This window comes from Callithrix jacchus, chromosome 11 (assembly GCF_049354715.1).
Source record: "Callithrix jacchus isolate 240 chromosome 11, calJac240_pri, whole genome shotgun sequence".
NCBI lineage: Eukaryota > Metazoa > Chordata > Mammalia > Primates > Cebidae > Callithrix > Callithrix jacchus.
Window position 1 is genome coordinate 117,431,627 of NC_133512.1, and position 18,782 is coordinate 117,450,408.

General features: G+C 54.0%; 1 long non-coding RNA gene across 4 annotated transcripts in view; it reads left to right on the top strand.

The window, feature by feature from the left end:
• Positions 1-18,782, top strand: part of LOC118143786 (uncharacterized) — a 39,250-nt gene that overhangs the window by 4,694 nt on the left and 15,774 nt on the right. Inside the window, exons 1-3 of one of the 4 annotated variants that reach the window (XR_013524275.1) lie at positions 6,910-10,895; positions 11,688-11,784; positions 13,003-14,082. This is a non-coding gene — a long non-coding RNA (uncharacterized LOC118143786). The other 3 variants (XR_013524277.1, XR_013524274.1, XR_013524276.1) reach the window with 3 other exon arrangements.

Consider the following 18,782-nt stretch of genomic DNA (forward strand, 5'->3'; position numbering starts at 1 on the left):
AGGCCTGCTGGGGCCCCCAAGAGGGTGGGCAGACTGGGCGCCGAGATGGGGGATTGTGGGCCACTGGTTTCTCCGCAGGGTCAGCAGGCCGCAGAACGTGACTCCTGTTCTGTGTATGGCACTGGTAGAATTCACTGTGAACAGTCTCAGTCAGTGAATTACCGAAGGGCCATAAACAGAGCAGAGACAGATCCTCGAGGGCCTCGGGAGCGCCTCAGCCCCATCTGCCTCGAGTGCGCCTGGATGTCGGAAACAGGCTGCTTCCAAGAGTGCAGGGATGCAAGGCTTCTTGTCCAGTGCGTCCCCAGAGAGCCTGCACCAGTGTCATCTGCTTGGCCGATTTTGGCACTAGCACATTTTTGCTTTTCTCTCCGCTCTGAGCAATCATGTGCAGTGCCAATATGGGAAAAGCAGGATGCCGCAGCTGCGTTTGCCTCCCCTGCATCCTCGTGTTGGGGCCCCAGCCTGCTTCTCCTCAAGGCCTCCTCGCTGCCTCCCCAGCCCATCTGGCTCAGCTGCTGTGTGAGGGCCCAGCGCTGGTGGGCAGCCAGATCGCCTTACACTGCCTGGGGCCACGGTGGAGCTGGGAGCCCAGCAATCTGAGCTGGACCAGCAGATGGGGCCGCCCAGGGCAGAGGTGGGGGAGTCTGAAGCCATCTGTAGGGCCATCCTGAATGGTGCCGTGGGTTGGAAAGGCCCACACGGGCTCCCAGCACATGCTTGGGATGAGACCTTGGCTGGCAACACAGGAGCTGGCCTTCTGCTGCAGGTTCTGAAGGGGGCAGCCCCAGGCAGGTGGGATGCCCTTGAGGTCAGCCTGGGTGTTTCTGGCAGACTACCATCCCTGGAGCTGGAGCCTGCTATGGAGTGGGTGATCTCTGGACAGCTCTGAGAGGAGGTGGATACTTAGTGGGACTTGGAGTTAGAGGGCATGGTTCAGATCTGCCCCTGGAAGGTTCTGGGGCAGAGGCCAATGTTCCCTTTACACACCACAACACACACTGGTAATGTGGCTTCCTGGGTCCCTGGATCCAGGCTATGATAACTGGCCTGTGCTGTCCATCTGTGTCAGGTGACTTACATACAGAATCCCATCAGTTCCCACCTCTGCCCTGTGGGGTTGTAGTTTTTAAATAGTTATCTGAAAGATGGGGCCCCTAAGGCTCTGAGAGGAGAGGCTCAGCTGAAGAGGTTGGTGAGTAGTAGAGCTGGGTCACTGTGACTCTACCACACCTGTGGAGGCACCCAGGGCCTGATCTCAGTTCTGAACCTACAGGCTTGGGCTCCCAAGGATGTCCCAGATGGCAGATACTGAGGCTGGGAGGCCTGGATCTAGTCTGTTAAAGCTGGGGAGAGCCTGGCCAGCCATCAAGCAGGAAGCCAGTGGCCGACTTGGGACACCGACCAGCTGGGAGCTGTCATGCCCTTAGGTCACTGGGCCAAGCCCTGATGGGACTGTGTCTCCCGGGGAGCCTCAGGCAAGGGCTGGTGGACTTAGCCCAGATCAGTGAGTCATTTTAGGTGGCTGAGCCAGGGAGTGCTGGGGTGGGGGCTGCGTGAGGTTGAAGCTGTCAGTTGGAGGATGACGGGTCCAACTGACTGTGCAGTGGGGACACAGCCACCAGTGTTGCTTGCTGGGGTGCCCTGGGGACTGTCTTGGGTGGGTTGGGCCATTCGTTTTTCTTGCCAGTTTGCTATCAGGAGGAGCCCCTGATAAATCCCCTCTGGGGTGTGGTACCAGCGTTTTTTTGCAGAAGCTCTCCAAACCCCTGCAGAGAAAAGGAGGAGCTTATTTCAGGATAGGAGGGGACTTCTGCCCTGGTGAGGTATCCCTGTAGCTGGTCTCCTTTTTGATGGCCCCAGCTCCCCCTCTGCCCCCCAGAACCTGGCTGGCCTGTGCCCCCCTGTCTCTGTGCTCCAGCCCTCTGCCCCTGGGTGCTTCCTTAGGACTCCCTGCTGCAGGTCCCAGGGGCAGGAGAGAAGGGAGTTTCCGGCTTGAGTGAGAATGAGCCCTGGAGGTGGGGTGGGCACAGAGACCCCCAGCCAGGGGGGTTGGAAGGCCCCTGGCAGTGACTGGTTCTAGAGCTTGTCCCTGGAGCCTCTGAAGTGTTGAAAGTGTCTGGCCAGGGTTCTGTTCCTTCCTGCCTAGCAGGGAAGGCCGGATGACAGAAGCTGCCCTCAGCCACTGGGTGGTCTGCAGTTCCTCACACCTGCCTAGGTGGGTGCCTTTGCTGAGCCCCTTGTGCAGCACTGGTGTGGGGGTGTGCCTCTGCCAGGCTTCAGGCCTGGATGCTTTGGGGCCCAGCTCCAGCACTCCAGGGGAGGACCTCAGGCTAGAGCTGGTTTCTATCCCTAATTTACCTAGATCTGGGCCAGGCCTGGGTGGTGAGCTCACCTGCAACAATGACTGTCCCAGAGAGTGGGGGCCACATTGGCCCTCCTCTCCGAAGACAATTTCCCGCCACCCATGCTGGGGGCACTTAGGATGGGAGAGGGCCCCTCTTCACCTCCTCACCCTACAGGACAGGGCCTGGATCCTCCCTTGTGTGGCTTCCGGAAAGTTTGTGAGTTGGGCAAAAGGTTGTGGCCACGATCTGTCCAACGGTATACCATCAGGCCGGAACGCTCTCCCGAAGGCTTTTATTGCCAGAGTGGAAGGGTCACTCAGAGGCACTTTTTGCTTTGTTTTTCTGTATTTGTCAAGAGCAGCGGCTCCCAGGTGCCCAGGTTTAGGGCCTAACCCACCATGTCGGACACCTTGCTGTGCCTGTCTGGGTGTGTGGGGCGGCAGGAGGGGCAGCTCCCTGGAGGGCTGTGTGAGTGGGTTTTCCAGACTCCCTGCCCTCCCCCAGCACTCCATTTGCTTATTCAATCCAGGCCATTATCCTGGTCTCTGCCCTGCCTCAGGCGGGTGGAAATGCGATCCGGCTCCATTGATCGCTGATGGAGCCCGACTGCAGCAGCCACAGCTGGGTGGGGAGGAGGACAGGACCCTCCACAGACAAACTGGAGGAGGGTGGGAGTGGATTCCTCACCAAGTCTCAGGCTTGGGGGCTCCATGGGACCAAGACAGCCCAGTGCTGCTGGCATCCCACAGCAGGCCCGTCCACCCTCAGAGAGGCTTCCAGTGTCCAGCCTCTGCACAGAGGCCAAACCTCCCCACCAGGCCTCTCCTTTCAGAGCAGAGGTATCCTCCCCAACACCCAAGTCCAGGCTGCCAGTCCAGTGTGGGTGCCGCTGAGGTCCTGGACTTGGCCCTGGGGATGGCCTGGATCTGTTTGCATCTCAAGCCATCATCCCATCTCATGCCACCCCAAAGGGCAGGGAGGGTGGAAAGGGTGGTGGCATTGTTATCTCAGGGGCCCTGCCCTAAGTCAGCTACTCCCCCAGCTAGAGCTTATTTGGAAAATGAGCCTGCTTCTGGTGGGATCGTATTGCCCAGGAGGCTTGGGAGCAAAGAGTCCCTTCCAGGCTGCAGGGGAGGCATGCAGGTGCGGGGTGGGGGGCAGGCAGCCTTCACCCTTGCTAAAGACTTGAGATGCCTTCAAGGGGCTTCAGCACCCCTTGGGAAAGGACCTGGCCTCATCAGGGGATGTGGGAATGCAGAAGTGTGCTGTCCTTAGGTAAGTGACTGGAGGTCTGGGGAGGTACCATTCCAGGAATCAGATTGCAGCCAGCCCTCAAAGGGTCTGGGTGTTTGAGGGGCTACTGGGTGTGTGGTGGGTTCTGCTGTCAGGAGAATGCTGTCTGGATGGGAGGTATTTGGCAGGTTTCAGCTTAGCCTTAGGGATGGTGTCTGCTCCATCCCTGCCCACGGGGACTGCAAGTTACAGATATGAGGGGCGGGGAGGAGAGGAAGGGGCTGAGGAGGAGCCGGGACCATCCCTGCTGTGGACTGATGGTCCCAGAGGCTGCCTGTGTCTGTTCTTGTGTAGAAGGCCCCGGCCCCAGTGTCCATCCACTGCTTTCAGGGAAGAGACTGGGAAGTGGAAGCTCCTCCTCCTTTGTACTTGATAGAGAGGAGGGATGTTTGAGCAGCAACCCCCTCCTCCCCTTGGGGTGGGCAGCCTGTGAGCTTTAGGCTCTGGGGAATGACTTGGGAGCAGTCTCCATGGATTAAATGGGGCAGTGATGTGGGCTTAGTAAATAACAAAACCCAGCCCACATTAGACGTCTCTTCTCTAGCGCTCGCTCCGGGTGGTGGGTGGGGGAGAGAGCTCTCTGGCCTGGCTGGTGCCGGTTCCCGGAGCCCCTGCTGTCAGGTGCTGGGAGTGGAGGTGCTCTCAGGTTCCCTGGGGAGCGGTGACCACATCTGGGGGCCTGGGTTAGATCCTGGTGGCTGCCCTAGGGATGGTGTCTGCTCCATCCCTGCCCACAGTGACTGAGGGTTACAGATATAAGGGGAAGGGAGGAGAGGTGGTGGGGGGGAAGTGGGGGGTGGGGAAGAGGCAGGAGGGGAGGAGGGACCAGGACCAGCAGGCAGGGCCTCCACATCAGGGCGACCCTGCAGGAAGGACCATGCACCAGACCTTGTTGCAGCTGCGGGGATGGGCGCCGCTGCCCTGGCCCTGCCTGGACCATCCTAACTATCCCTGTCTCTCCCTTAGCTAGCACAGGCCGAAGTCTCCCCAGCTCCCTGGCCCCATGGCCGCTTGCCTCTCCCCGTTTTTGGCAATGGTAGAACTCACACTGGTGAGGTAATGGGATCCGGTGGTTCTAGACTTGCCAACTATGGGGCGAGGGCTCAGCCAGCACCCTGTGTGCAGTCGCCGAGGAAGGGGCCAGCCGTGCTGGACCTGCTGCTCTGCCAGGAAGGAGGGGACTCGGGTCCTGGGACTGCTGGGCAGTGGCAGAGGGCAGGTGCAGCTGGAAGTGACACTTGGTGTTTCCCTGCATCCCCTGAGGTCACAGGTCCTCAAGTCAGCTGGGAAGCTGTCCTCTGGCGCTCAGGGGCTGCTGCCAGAGGAGCTGGGGTCCAGTTCCGTTCTGGGCTTTGGGTCTTGAGTTCTGAATCGGGGAGTGAGGGAGCGGGGAACACAAGGTTTCAGGGCTCTGACCCGGCTCCTCAGGTTGGTGAACCTTCTCACCCCCTCCCCTGAAAGGCCCTGTTCAGGGTGGGCTCTAGAGCCCCGAGGGAGGGTCTCCTTCCTTCCCTTCTGCATGTCACCAAGAGCGCTTCCTTCCTGGGCTGCTGGCTGGGAGAATGAGGGCAAGGAGCATCGCAGATGTCCTGTGATCCTGCTGAGGCCATGGAAGGCCAGACGGGATGAGCCTCCAGAGATGTGTGGGAGGAGAGCGGCTCGGGCTTCAGCTCAGGCAGCAGCAGCACCCCCGGCCTGAGCCACTGGGGGTGCTGCTGCCGTCACTGTTGCTGCTGCCTGCGCCGCCTGAGCCGCGGGGGTGCTGCTGCCACCGCTGTTGTTATTGCTGCTGCCTGTCCCGTCACGCGAGCCGCCGCCTGAGCCAGGCTCAGGGTTCTATTGACTCCTTGTAATCACCCACAAGTGGGACGTGTAGCAAGTCCTCCCAGTTTCAGCAATGACTGTCACTTCCCGTTGGAAGCAGTTAAGGCCTGGTGCACCCTCTCCCTTCCTTTCTTTTACGGCCATGGTGATCTTGGCAGATCTGGGGGGCACATCTGCCAGGAACTCTTGTCCAGCAAAAGGGTTCCAACCTGGATAGGGGGGTACACGGAAGACAAAGATTATAGACAGCCAGGGTCTGGAGGGTTGAGAAGTCAATGCTTCACCAACAATTTTATTTTGAAGGACTGGCCCCTGGGGTGTGGGTGGCCCATGGACTGGACCTCTGTGCCTCCAGCTCTCCGCTTCATGGATGGGCTCCTGATGGCTCAGAGCCTGTGACAAAGTCTCCACTCACCTTCCCAGAGCCTGTGTTTGCAGTGGGAGCTCCCCTGAGCCGGACCATGGGTCGTGGGACCTGACTCTGCGGTTGGAATGAGTGGCAGTTGCCAGAGAGCCAGGCTTGGTGGGCAGACCTGCTGGGGAAGCCAGCCCTGGAGTCTCCTGTGCCTGTAGATGGCTCAGGGGAGCCAGAGTGGGGGCTGAACGTGTGGTTGAGAGGGTGTGGGTGCAGGTATTGAGTGTGTGTGTGAGTGTGGCCTGGCCTGCCGGGAACCGTGCAAACGCAGATGTGAAGGCCTGTCCCCTGCTCCCCAGCCCTCAGGGGGAGCCTTCCATCTCTGTTGCTCCCCATCCCCCAAACCCCTCCTATCAGCCCCCATCAACCTTCCTTTCCCCTCACCTGCCCTCAGAAAGTCCTGGGTGATTCCATGACCCACCAGCCCCTGTGGCATCGGCTGGTGGCTGCAGGCTCCACGCAGCTCACTGTGCTCTTCTGAGAAGACACAGGCTGAGTAGGGAAGGTGGGGAGTAGGGCATCCCTAGAAGACAGTGTCTGAGCCCGAAGCTCTTGAGACAGAAGGAGAAGGGGACTGTCGTCTTGCAGGCAGCACTGTGCGTGTTAGATGCTATGGGCACACGTGGACGCTGTGTAAACAGGCTGGCTGTGCGGGGCATGAAGAAGGCTGCCCTGAGCTAGGGCCGCACGGCACCTGCTGGAACACGTGGAGTGGTGGGGAGTCCTGGAGGATGAGTGACCCTCAGGGAGAGGAGGAGACTCCTGTTGGAGAGCGCACAGATGACCCTGGGGACCATGCCAGGCCAGAAGGCAGGCCGTTTGAAGGCTGCATTTGCTGAACCTGAGGACCACAGAAGCCACCCAGGCAGAGGAGGTGTGATATGTGTGTTCTGGCAGGATAGCTCTTTCGGCTGTGTGCAGGATGAAAGGAGCAGATGGACCCGGCGGACCCGGCCATTAGGTCCATGGTGGCGGAGGCAGCAGGCACCGTGGGAGGAGGACCTTGGATACATCCCTAGGAAGGTGAGCGGGGGTCTGCTGGAGTCCAGGATCTGAAATGGCTCTGCTCTCTGTTCTGAAGCTTGTAAATAACAAAACGAGGAGGCGTGGGCTGAACGGATTAGTGTAGCTATTGACAGCAGGGTAATCGTGGTCCCAGGCATTTCTGCTAAGTGCTAAGCGTGGAGGTAAGACCAGTGATTAGTACGCGTTTTATAGTCCAAGCCAGAGCTGGCATGGAGGAGCCCTGCATCATCATCTCCCCCCACCCAGATAGCCTCACTTGGCTGGTACAGCTGCTGCTGCTCTAGGTTGGCAGAAATAGAATATGGGGGCCTAGGCAGAGTGGGCACTGAAGAAGAAATCGGGGCTTTGGGCAGATTTAGTTATAGTAAAGCTACTGATCTTTGAGCACTGACTGTGCTACATTTTCATGGTTTCAGTTAATCTTCACAACTGGCCAGGTGAGGTGGCTCACGCCAGTAATTCCAGCACTTTGGGAGGCCGAGGCGGGCGGATCACCTAAGATCAGGAGTTCGAGACTAGCCTGGCCAACATGGTGAAACCCTGTCTCTACTAAAAATACAAAAATTGGCGGGAGTCTGAGGCAGGAAAATCACTTGGACCTGGGAGGTGGAGGTTGCAGTGAGGTGAGATTGTGTCATTGCACTCCAGCCTGGGCAATAAGAGCAAGACTCTGTCTGAAAAAAAAAAAAAAAAAAAAAAATCCTCACAACTACGGGCGGAGCACAGATGAGCAAACAGGATCAGGATGATGAAGTCCTTGGCCAAGGTGAGTGGTGGAGCAGGAACTAGGCCCTGGCAGCTGCTCCTAGAGGCTGCAGGCCCCTCACCACACAGCCAGAAGGTGAGGGGGCTGCGCTGTGGCCAGTGGACCCTGGCCTTCTCCCTGTAGCCCCTGTAGCCCCTGTGGCCCCTGCAGAGACTTCTGCCCTTCCCTAGGAGACATGGTTGCTGGGGGTGGCAGAGCTAGAACCAGGGTGGTGGGAAGGTAGGCCTGATCAGTGGGACTGCCCCCACAGAGCGGAGTGTTCCAGCTGCCATCACGACTGCCACCTCCCGTCTCTGTCCTGCCCTGCTCCACTGACCGTCCTCTGAGCTAATCTGACCACACTATCCGCAGCCTCTCCCTTGGGATAAGCCCAAGCGCCTTACCTGGTTTATGGGGCCTGGTTTGACCCAGCCCTGCCATGCAAGCTACCTTCCCTCCCCCTACACCTGTCTTCTGCTTGCCAGGAGGAAATTATTTCGTCTTCCTTGGGAGGCCTCCCCTCCCCGCCAGCTCCTCCTCCCTTCGAAGCTGCAGGCACGCAGCATCTCTCAAATGCCCTGTGCACACCTTCCTAGCCTGCTGGTGCTGAAACCACAGGGCTAGGGATTAGGTTAAGGTTAGTGGGTCAGCATCACCTGTCAACTGGAAGCTTTCTGGGGCCAGGCTGCCTCTCACATTTTTTTTTTTTTTTGAGATGGGAGTTTCACTCTTGTTGCCCAGGCTGGAGTGTCGCAATCTCGGCTCACTGCAACCTCCGCCTCCCGGGTTCAAGCAATTCTCCTGCCTCAGCCTCCTGAGTAGCTGGGATTATAGGCATGCACCACCATGTGCAGCTAATTTTGTATTTTTAGCAGAGATGGGGTTTCTTCATGTTGGTCAGGCTGGTCTCCCAACGCAGGTGATCCACCTGCCTCAGCTTCCCAAAGTGCTGGGATTACAGGTATGAGCCACTGTGCCCGGCTCACTCACACTTTCATGCCCAGGGCTGGCCTTGGCCTGGTGTGGTGCCTGGCATGTGGCAGGGAGGCCGTGGAATTCCACAGACCTGGGTGATGTCTTCTGACTTCCATACTCTGTGTAACCTCCGACCTCAAGCACCTCCAAAAGTCTGGTCACCCTCCAGAGTCTCAGTTCCCGCAGTGGAAGGGGCCCTCATGCATGGGTAGCCCATAGGTCCCCTGAGGTCATAGAGAGGCCTGCCTGGCTCTGACCTCCGAAAGGGAGGCACTGCCCTGGTGTCAGGGCCCAACACGCGCAGATGCCTCTACAAGGCAGCTCTTCCAGGTAAGGTATCTGGGGCCTGGGCACCTTTTGGAGCACAGAGTAGGTGTGTGCAAAGTACCATAAAAACCACTTGTGAGGCTGGGTGCGGTGGCTCATGCCTGTAATCTCAGCACTTTAGGTGGCTGAGGTGGGTGGATCACGAGGTCAGAAGTGGGAGACCATCCTGGCCAACATGGTGAAACCCCACCTCTACTAAAAATACAAAAATTAACTGGGAGTGGTGCTGTGTGCCTGTAATACTCAGCTACTCAGGAGGCTGAGGCAAATCGCTTGAACCGGGGAGTTGGAGGTTGTAGTGAGCTGAGATTGCACCACTGCACCCCAGCCTGGTGACAGAGAGAGTCTCTGTCTCAAAAAAAAAAAAAAAAGACCAGTCTTCCAGCAGAAAGAAGATGGCTGCACTAAGTCTACTAATATTCTTTTTTTTTTTGAGAGGCATCCAATATTCCTGCAGGGGAAGAGTCTGCTAGGGCTGAAGTCATCTGTTCTTTTTTTTTCTTTTTCTTTTTGAGACAGAGCATTGCTCTGTTGCCCAGGCTGGAGTGCAGTGGTGCAATCTTGGCTCACTGCAACCTCCACCTCCTGGGTTTAAGCAATTCTCCTGCCTTAGCCTCCCATGTGGCTGGGATTACAGGGACCTGCCACCAGGCCTGGCTAATTTTTGTATTTTTAGTACAGACAAGAGTTTTACCATGTTGGCCATGCTGGTCTCAAACTCCTGGCCTCAAGTGATCTGCCGGCCTCAGCCTCCCAAAGTGCTGGGATTATAGGTGTGAGCCGCCACACCCGGATCCCACCAATATTCTTTTTTTTTTTTTTGAGATGGGAGTTTTGCTCTTGTTACCCAGGCTGGAGTTCAATGGCGCGATCTTGGCTCACCGCAATCTCCGCCTCCTGGGCTCAGGCAATTCTCCTGCCTCAGCCTCCTGAGTAGCTGGGATGACAGGCATGCGCCACCATGCCCAGCTAATTTTTTGTATTTTTAGTAGAGACGGAGTTTCACCATGTTGACCAAGATGGTCTTGATCTCTTGACCTCGTGATCCACCCGCCTCGGCCTCCCAAAGTGCAATATTCTTGTTAAACATTAACAGCAAAGGACTGGGCTTGCTGCAAGAAGCATGGCACCCAATGCTGATGGGTCTGTCCTCCTGGGACACACAGGTCAACTAGGAAGGTGGGCCGGGCATGGTTTCAAGCCCCAGTGGGCAGTGTGGATGGGGCAGCTATGTGTGGTACAGACAGGAAGAGGTGCTGGGGCTGGAGAAAGGTGTGGCTCCCAGCTCTGAGTGGAGGGAGTACCTACATTGAGTCTGAGCGGATAAAGAAGGGGGAAAGAGCAGGCCCCAGGGAGAGGAACATGGGGGCAAAGTGTGGCACTTGGAAGGACAGGCTGCAGCCAAGTGACGGCAGCAGATCCCTGGTGGAGAATCATGGGCGATGAAAGTTGTGAAGCCCCTGACATTGCCCCTCAATCTGGGCTCAGTTGGGAGGGCACCCATGCTGTGGTGTGAGCTGGACCAGACCAGGGAGGGTCTTGCTATCCAGGGCCCTTCTGTGGCTTACTTGCTATATTGCTGGGCATTGAAAGATATTTTAAAAAACGTATGACCCAGGATTTTTGGTTTTTACTGGGGGCCAGTCAGGAAATCCAGTTCACTCCATTTCTGGAAACAAGTCACCATCTCCAGGAAATATGGAAAAACTGGAGATTTTAGCTATGGAAGATTTTGGTGGGAATGTGGGCTATTCCCTCCCTCCCTCCATTCTTTTCTTTCCTTTTCTTTTCTTGCCTTTCGTTCTCTCTTTCTTTCGACAGATTCTCGCTCTGTTGTTGCCCAGACTGGAGTGCAGTGGTACAATCTCGGCTCACTTCAACTTCTGCCTCCCTGGTTCCAGCGATTTTTCTGCCTTAGCCTCCCAAGTAGCTGGGACTATAGGTGCGTGCACCACCAAGCCTGGCTAATTTTGGTACTTTTAGTAGAGACAGAGTTCTACCATGTTGGCCAGGCTGGTCTCGAACTCCTAACCTCGTGATCTGCGCGCCTCGCCTCCCAAAGTGTTGGGATTACAGGCATGAGCCACTGAGCCTGGCCTGAGGCTATTTTCAAGTAGTTGAAGGAATTCTAATTCTCTGTGACTAGAGAGTGAAGCAGGGGCAGTGGCAAACCACAGACAGGCATGTTCTGAATGTCACACAGAACTTCCTGTCTGCGAGATTGAGGGCCTTGGGCTGAACGCTCCATCTCTGGAGATGGCCAAACAAAGGTGCTGGGTGGGATGCCAGCCTCAGGTGGGGACCAGATTAGATGCCCTGTCAGCAGGACAATCCTAAGTGTATGTTGAGACTGGTTCCTCACCCAAGGTGGGGTCTCTCACAACTCCCTAAATTCCCTAAATATAAATGCTGTGATGAGAAAACTGAACACAGAGTTTTGCATTCACAGCAGATGTGTCTTTTCTCAAAGAGCAGACGCTGAAGAGTCAGCCCCTGCAGTGGGAGGCGGGCAAGTCCTATAGGGAAGGCTCTTGAAGTTCTGCCAGGTGTTGGCCCAGGCATGACCCCAGCCTTCCAGGGACTGGAGGCCTGTCAGTGCACTGGCTTCGCTGGGGTTTCTTGGGGTGAGAGGCCAGCTGGAAAAGGAGGCAGCAGGCCTTGGGGTGGCAGTGGCCCCTGCAGAGAAGGCTCCATCATCAGATGCTAAAACCTCCAGTTTCAACTTTTCCTGCAGTGGACGAGTCGTTCCCAATAATGGAATGAACTGGATTTCCTGAACAAGCCTCCCAGTGAAGAGGAAGGACAGCTTCCACTGGAGCTTGTCAGGGGAGGTGAGCTGCAGGCAGAGGTGCCCATCCCCCATATCCTTGGAGCAGGGTCAGGGTCACTCTTATAAAAATGGATTCGTGTCTCTTCTATGCCCAGCCCCTTCTAGCTCCTTAATGACATTTTGGGTGAATTCTGTAACTCCTTAAGCATGTAACATCAATTCTACCCATCACTTTCAAGCTTCAATCTCAAGTACATTTGCTGCCCTTTTCCTGAGTGAAGGCAGGACCTGGGTGCCGGGGGCATGGTCTGCCTCATAGACAATTCCTTTCTCTGCACATGGTCTGGATCCTCCAGAAATGGTGTGGGAGGGCTGTGTGGGGGAGTAGAGGGGTGGGCAAGGAGAGAGGATGGGAAAGGGAAGGCAGAAATCCTTAGGCATTTTCCCCCAGACCTGAGACCCTAATAGTTCCTCCCATCTCTGCAGATCTTAGATGGCCCTGGTGGACCATAGGGGTGGCCAGGGGCAGCTGGGCCTGTTGTATCCTTGTGCTTCTGTGGCAGGTGGTTCTCTTGAGAATGTGGGGTTCCACTATGGGGGAGAGGGAACTCTGTTCACAGTTGTGGCTCTGATCACCCATCCCAGGAGATGGAAAAAGTTGCCGGCTATTCCTTGCTGCAACCATTTCAGATGGCCAGTTCACCATCTCGTCTCTCCTCCATCCCCTCCTTAATGCTCTGTAAATACACTGAAATGCCACATTGGTTTGGCTTCTCCCAGAATATGTTCAAAATTGAGATGTAAAGGTCTAAGGAAATAAAGCTATTTCTTTGGCTATAAGAATGTTGTGAAAGATGCTGAAGGTAACATAACTTGGCATTCTCTTAAACTTAAAAAAAGAGTCGGCTGGGCACGGTGGCTCACACCTGTAATCCCAGCACTTTGGGAGGCCAAGACGAGCGGATTACGAGGTCAGGAGATTGAAACCATCCTGGCTAAAACGGTGAAACCCTGTCTCTACTAAAAATACAATAAATAAATAAATAAAAATTAGCTGAGCATGGTGGCACGTGCCTGAGGTAGGAGAATTGCTTGAACCCAGGAGGTGGAGGTTGCAGTGAGCAGAGATCACGCCACTGCACTCCAGCCTGGGTGACAGAGTGAGACTCCATCTCAAAAAACAAACAAACAAAAAACAACCATATGTGTGTGTGTGTGTATATATGTTTTTTTTTAGTGCTTTGTTTCTTTGAGTAACTGTGTCTTGTTCCCTTTCTAGTAACTCGAACCTCTTAGCCAAGACCGGAGTTAAACGGGCAGCTTCATCACACCACCGACGTTGACCCCAGGCTGACAAATGTGACCTGCTTCCGTTGGTCTTTGGATCCTCATTTCTATTTTCTTTTTAACTTCATTGTATACATCTTTTATGTAATTTGCTTCAAGTTATTTTGTAGGGAAATGTGTAAAAAAAAAAAAAAAAAACCCTGCTTTTTGGGATCATGAAAAGATTCCAAAGTTAGATTAGGTGATGGCTGTCCAACTTTGTAAATAAATATACAAAAGACTGTTCAATGGTACACTCTAACTGGATGAGCTTAGTGGTATGTACATTATCTCAATAAAACAATTAACAAAAATTCCCGAGGCTAATGGGGATGGTGGGAGGGGAGGATGGCACACAGCTACCTGAATGACCCCTAATTTACGGAGGCAGGCCTCCACAGACCTGGACAGGCAGTGCGGCCCGTGGGGAAGCCGTGGATGCCTGCGCTGACGTTGCCTGGGTGTAGCACCCTGGGCCGTCTAGCCGGCCAGTCACTCTGGGATCGCACTTCCTCTCCTGCTTCCAGGAGAGCGCCGGACCCTGTCGACCAGAGCGCCCGACCCTGTCGACCAGAGCGCCCGGATGCCCCGCCATCGCTGATTGGGCCGTAGGCAGACACGTGGCCTCAGCCGGCCAATCGGGTGTGCCCCCCACGGCGCTCTGTTCTGGGTTCGGGATGCACGTGGGCTTTGCGTGACCCCGCATCCGGGCCTGCCTCCGCTCTGGTTACCTGCGGGCTTCCCGGCTCACAGCTGGGCAGGTGTTGAGCCCCGGCAGGCTCCAGGCGCTTCCCTGCATCGTGGCGTTCAGGCTGGTCAGGCGGACAGGGATGGCCTGCACTGGCTGGGCCCTGTGGGAGGAGTGGGCACCGGCATGGACGGGAGGACCCAGGGCCAGGGACCCTCAGCTCGGCCGGGCCCTGCAGCCTCGGCGAACGCTCTTCAGCCAAGAACTTCAGCCAGGCCCTTGAAGTGTTCTTCGTCTTTGCTGTTTGACCACTGTTCTGGACAGATGAGTATCCAGAGGCCCAAGGTAGAGAATCCTATTACGTGATGAGTTATCCCGAACTTTTGTTAATTTAAAAAAAACATTTTAAAAAGGATCTATCTTCGTGGTTGTTTTCTGCAGCCATTTTGGTAAATTCCAGAGTTATACTTTATTTGGTGTAAACGTTGCTCTTTCTATAAAAATAGCTCTGGTAAGGGAAATATACGTAAGTTCTAAATTAAAAATTTCAGGTTTTGAGAATCTGGGTGGTAAACCCGGGCCAGAGGACCTGAGTAGGAAAGGGAGCAGGGTGCATTTGGGGTGATGAGCCAGCCCCGCGGCCAGGGGCTTGAACTTTCATGGGAAGTGGTGGGTAACTTCCCTCCCAGATTTAAAGTACACTATGGGAGGGCCAAGCTTTGGCTTGTTTTCCTGATCACCCAGGGGTTTTCGAGTTTTCCCACTCTCACTGAGGCCTGGGGTCTTTAAAAAAGACAACACACGGCTGGTTGCGGTGGCTCAGGCCTACAATCCCAGCACTTTGGGAGGCCGAGGTGGAAGGATCACGAGGTCAGGAGATGATGGAGACCATCTTGGACAACATGGTGAAACCCTGTCTCTATAGCCAGGTGTGGTGGCGAGCGCCTGTAGTCCCAGCTACTTGGGAGGCTGAGGCAGGAGAATCGCTTGAAGCTGGGAGGCAGAGGTTGCAGAGCTGAGATCATGCCACTGCACTCCAGCCTGGGTGACAGAGGGAGACTCCATCTCAAAAAAAAAAGACAACACAATGAAGTGTTAGTGACCAAGAATGTGCTCAGCATCATTTTCACTATTATTCACCCTTGGCAGGATATACCCAGGTTTTTCTTAGGAATAAAATCAATGTTATTTTTACATAAAATTATTAACACTGGGGTTTTGCAGAAATTAAAAAATATATATATATATATATATATATATTTTTTTTTTTTTTCTAGGGGCTGGTGTCACGTTGACACCCAGGCTGGTCTCAAACTCCTGGCCCTAAAGCTGTCCTCCCACTTTGGCCTCCTAAAGCCTGGGATTACAGGCATGAGCCACCGTGCTGGCCAGAACATTTTTGAGTAATGAAAATGTGTAGGAATAGATGTTTTGGGTTCCCTGAATTTTCCAATTAAAGAACCAATGGAAAACTAGATTCACTCATCCTATGTGATAAATTGAGGCCCTGCTGCATGTAAGCATGTGCATGTGTGGTAAAAAGGTCAGCCACCAGAGGCTGTTTCAGGTTTGGCAAGCTCAGGACACACGTGGAGTTTACTTTATAATCCCGATGGGCAGTTTGGTCGCTGCCTGAGTGGTTGGCACAGAGAGCAGAGCTGCAACAGACAGACATATCAGGGCTTGACCACAGCCCTCCAGTTGTTAGTTCTTAGGGAAGATGCTGAGTCTGTTTCCACCCCCATAAAATGGAGTCTCTCCCTACAGGATTGTGAAGAGGATTAGAAATAAGGGCGACAGAGCGAGACTCCATCTTAAAAAAAAAAGGGTGTAAGGTATTTTGCATAGTAAAATGCTGGTAGCCATTTAGTAATTGATAGCTGTAACTTACTATTTTTTGGAGACAGAGTCTTGCCCTGTCACCCAGGCTGGAGTGCAGTGGCATGATCATGGTTCATGGCAGCCTCAAGCTTCTGGGCTCCAGCCATCCTTCCACCTCAGCCTCCTGAGTAGTTGGGAGTGTAGGCATGTATCGCCACACAAGGCTGATTTTTATATTTTTTGTAGAGATGGAGTTCCACCACGTTGCTCAGGCTGGTCTCTAACTTCTGGGTTCAAGCAATCTGTCTTACTTGGCCTCCTAAAGTATATTAAGTTTCTTAAAGGGTAGATAAATTCAGAAGTTTCAGTTGAGACCTAGTAAACTTAAAATTTCACTAACAATTTTATTTGCCGAGTGCATTAAATTTGGTGGGGAATCCCCCAAATCTTAAACTACTTAAAAAATAACAGAATGTTCTTATATCCTTCACTTTCATCCATTCCAGGCGACAAGAAAAGTTTATTATCGGCGCCGGGCGCAGTGGCTCACCCCTGTAATCCCAGCACTTTGGGAGGCCGAGGTGGGTGGATCACTTGAGGTCAGGGGTTCAAGACCAGCCTGGCTAACAGGGTGAAACCGCATCTCTACTCATACAAAAAAAATTAGCAGGGTGTGGTGGCACACACCTGTAATTCCAGCTACTAGGGAGGCTGAGGCAGAAGTGCTTGAACCTGGGAGGCAGAGATTGCAGTTAGCTGAGATTGTGCCACTGCACTCCAGCGTGGGTGAGAGTGATGAGGCTCCCTCTCAGGGAAAAAAAAAAAATTCCTATCAAGTCGTGTTTCCAGGCACAGATTCTGGGACCAGCCTGTCCAAGTTTGTATCTTAGCTCTGCTTCTTACCAACAGTGTGAACTTGGCCCAGTTATTTAACGTAATCTCTCTGGATTTCAGTTTGCTCATGTATAACATGGGGATAATAGTATTTTGAAAAAGTTAAATAAGTTAATACATAGGTAAATCTTTTAGTACAATACAAGGCACATTGTATGGGCTAAGTGTTCACTCTCATCATTGCTACCATATTCTCTTGTGTAGTCAGGCCATAGTTCTCATAAACAAGAGCTAGCAAAGGCCCTGGACAGGGCTCAGGGCCCAGGCCTATTCCTGCCTCCCAAGGTGGCTCCAGGTTCTTAGGGGACCTTGGTTCCCCTCCGCAGATCCCCTCTTCCTTCTTTACCCACTATACACTCCATGCCACCAATACTCAACAAATGTTTGGTAGCAGCCCAGTGGTTTTCAGGAGGGAGAAATTCAAATTCAGAGGGGCTTGGGGACTAAGAGAAAACCTGTGCTCTTCAGCTATATCAGTCGGAGCCCAGTCCCGGAGCCCAGTCCCAGAGCCCCGCCTCCCCTCTCTACTGTACCTCTTCTTCCACGCTGCCGCCATCCTGAGTGATCTCCAAGAGCTGCCTCCTGGAGTTAACAGCAGAGGCCGGTGGGAGTGCACAGATGGGATGTCTGAAGCCCCAGTTGTGATGACTTAGGTGCTAACAGCCCGCTGAGGTGGAGTGAGAGGGAAAACATGGGCTCTACTCCCTCACCCCACATAGCTTCTGCTCTAAATAATTCAGCTCCACTTTCCTCCCTGATGAGTTTTGGTGCTGACACCAAAAGTAAACACCACAGGCCTGGAACGATTCTGCCACGCCCAGCACTCAAGCTTCAAGGGCATTACTGAGAGGGGGAGACAGACCGTTGCTTGGGCCTGAGTGAGGCTCAGGGCAAGGAGCCCCTCTTCTCTGCCCTTCCGGTTCTCCTCAGCTCATTTGTTCGTGTTTGGATAATGCCAGTAGTCACCAGTGTCACCAGTGGGCCTTCTCATGCAAGATTTGAAGTCAAGAATTCTTAGACCAGTCTCCGGTTTCTGTGAGCACCAGATTCTTGTGTGCAGTTTAGATGATAAACTACTTAACGGAGAAGCTTTGAGGGGCTAGAGCGCGGTGACTGCTCATTCTGCGCTAGCGCTGTCCCGACGGCACCTCATCACCGTGGACCGCTGTAGTCAGTTTATGTCAAGGTCTCCTCCTCTCTCCTTGTTTCTCATGGGCCACTACCACGCTCCATTCACCTGGCACATGACAGGCATTCACGGAGTTAAATGCAGCTGACCCTCAGGTCAGGTCTGGTCTACAGATGGGTTTTATTTTGCCTGTAGAGCATGTACATTTTTTATTTGTTGCAATCATATTTCGTACAAAACTCTGGATTCCCCAGATTCTCTGGAAAAATTTGAAGATGGGGCATACGGTCCATCTTCCTGCACAGTGACAGTCAGCACCCAGGACTGGCTGCTCCATTTAGATGAATGCTGTCCACTCTGCCTGTGCCCATCACTCCCTCCTCTCACACCGAATTGCCTTGGCTTCCCTCATTGATGTGACCTCCCTGGAGTAGACAGCAGAGTTAGTGGCTCCCATTGGTGACTTAGGCAGGAATGGAAGGGAAGGTGTTCACTGGCCCCACCAAAACCAGTTGTCAATGCATGACTGTGGCAAAGGCAGCACCTGAGGCTTGCCAGGCAAACAGCAGCTAGAAGGCACCTCTGGAGAGACCCCTGGTCAGCAGGTACTCTAGACAACCCAGCTATTTCATGGTAGTCAGTAGCACGGATGTGTGGTTGATTCGGCTGTACTCAATCCTTTTTCTAGTCCCTTCTCTCTGGTGAAAAATAGGCGAGGGTAGCCATTTGTGCAAGAAGTGGGGAGAGGTAGGCACTTGGCTTCATGGAACCACTATCAGGCACCAAGGAAAAGGCTTCTTGGCCTCCCCATCCAACCATCCTAGTCATGATCACCAGGAAAGCAGCCAGGACACCCAACAACACAAAGAAAGGGGTGGTGGGGGTGGCAGCAGGTCCTCTAGGCTGAGGCCTAGGGTATGCTCAAGCATGGAGGTGCAGGCCGCTGGGGTCTCTTACCACATTAAGAGAGTAAGCTGTGTGAGAAAGGGAGTGAGGATGCAGGGGAACATTCATGGCTTAAGGCTTCTGCCTGGAGAAAGACAATTCACTTCAATAGTAAACAACAGTCATGTTGGGAGAACTTCCCAAGATGGAGAGGCACCATCATTTTTTTTTTTTTGAAATGGGGTCTTGGTCTGTCCCCCAGGCTGGAGTGCAATGGTGTGATCTCTGCCTCCCAGGTTCAAGCAATTCTTCTGCC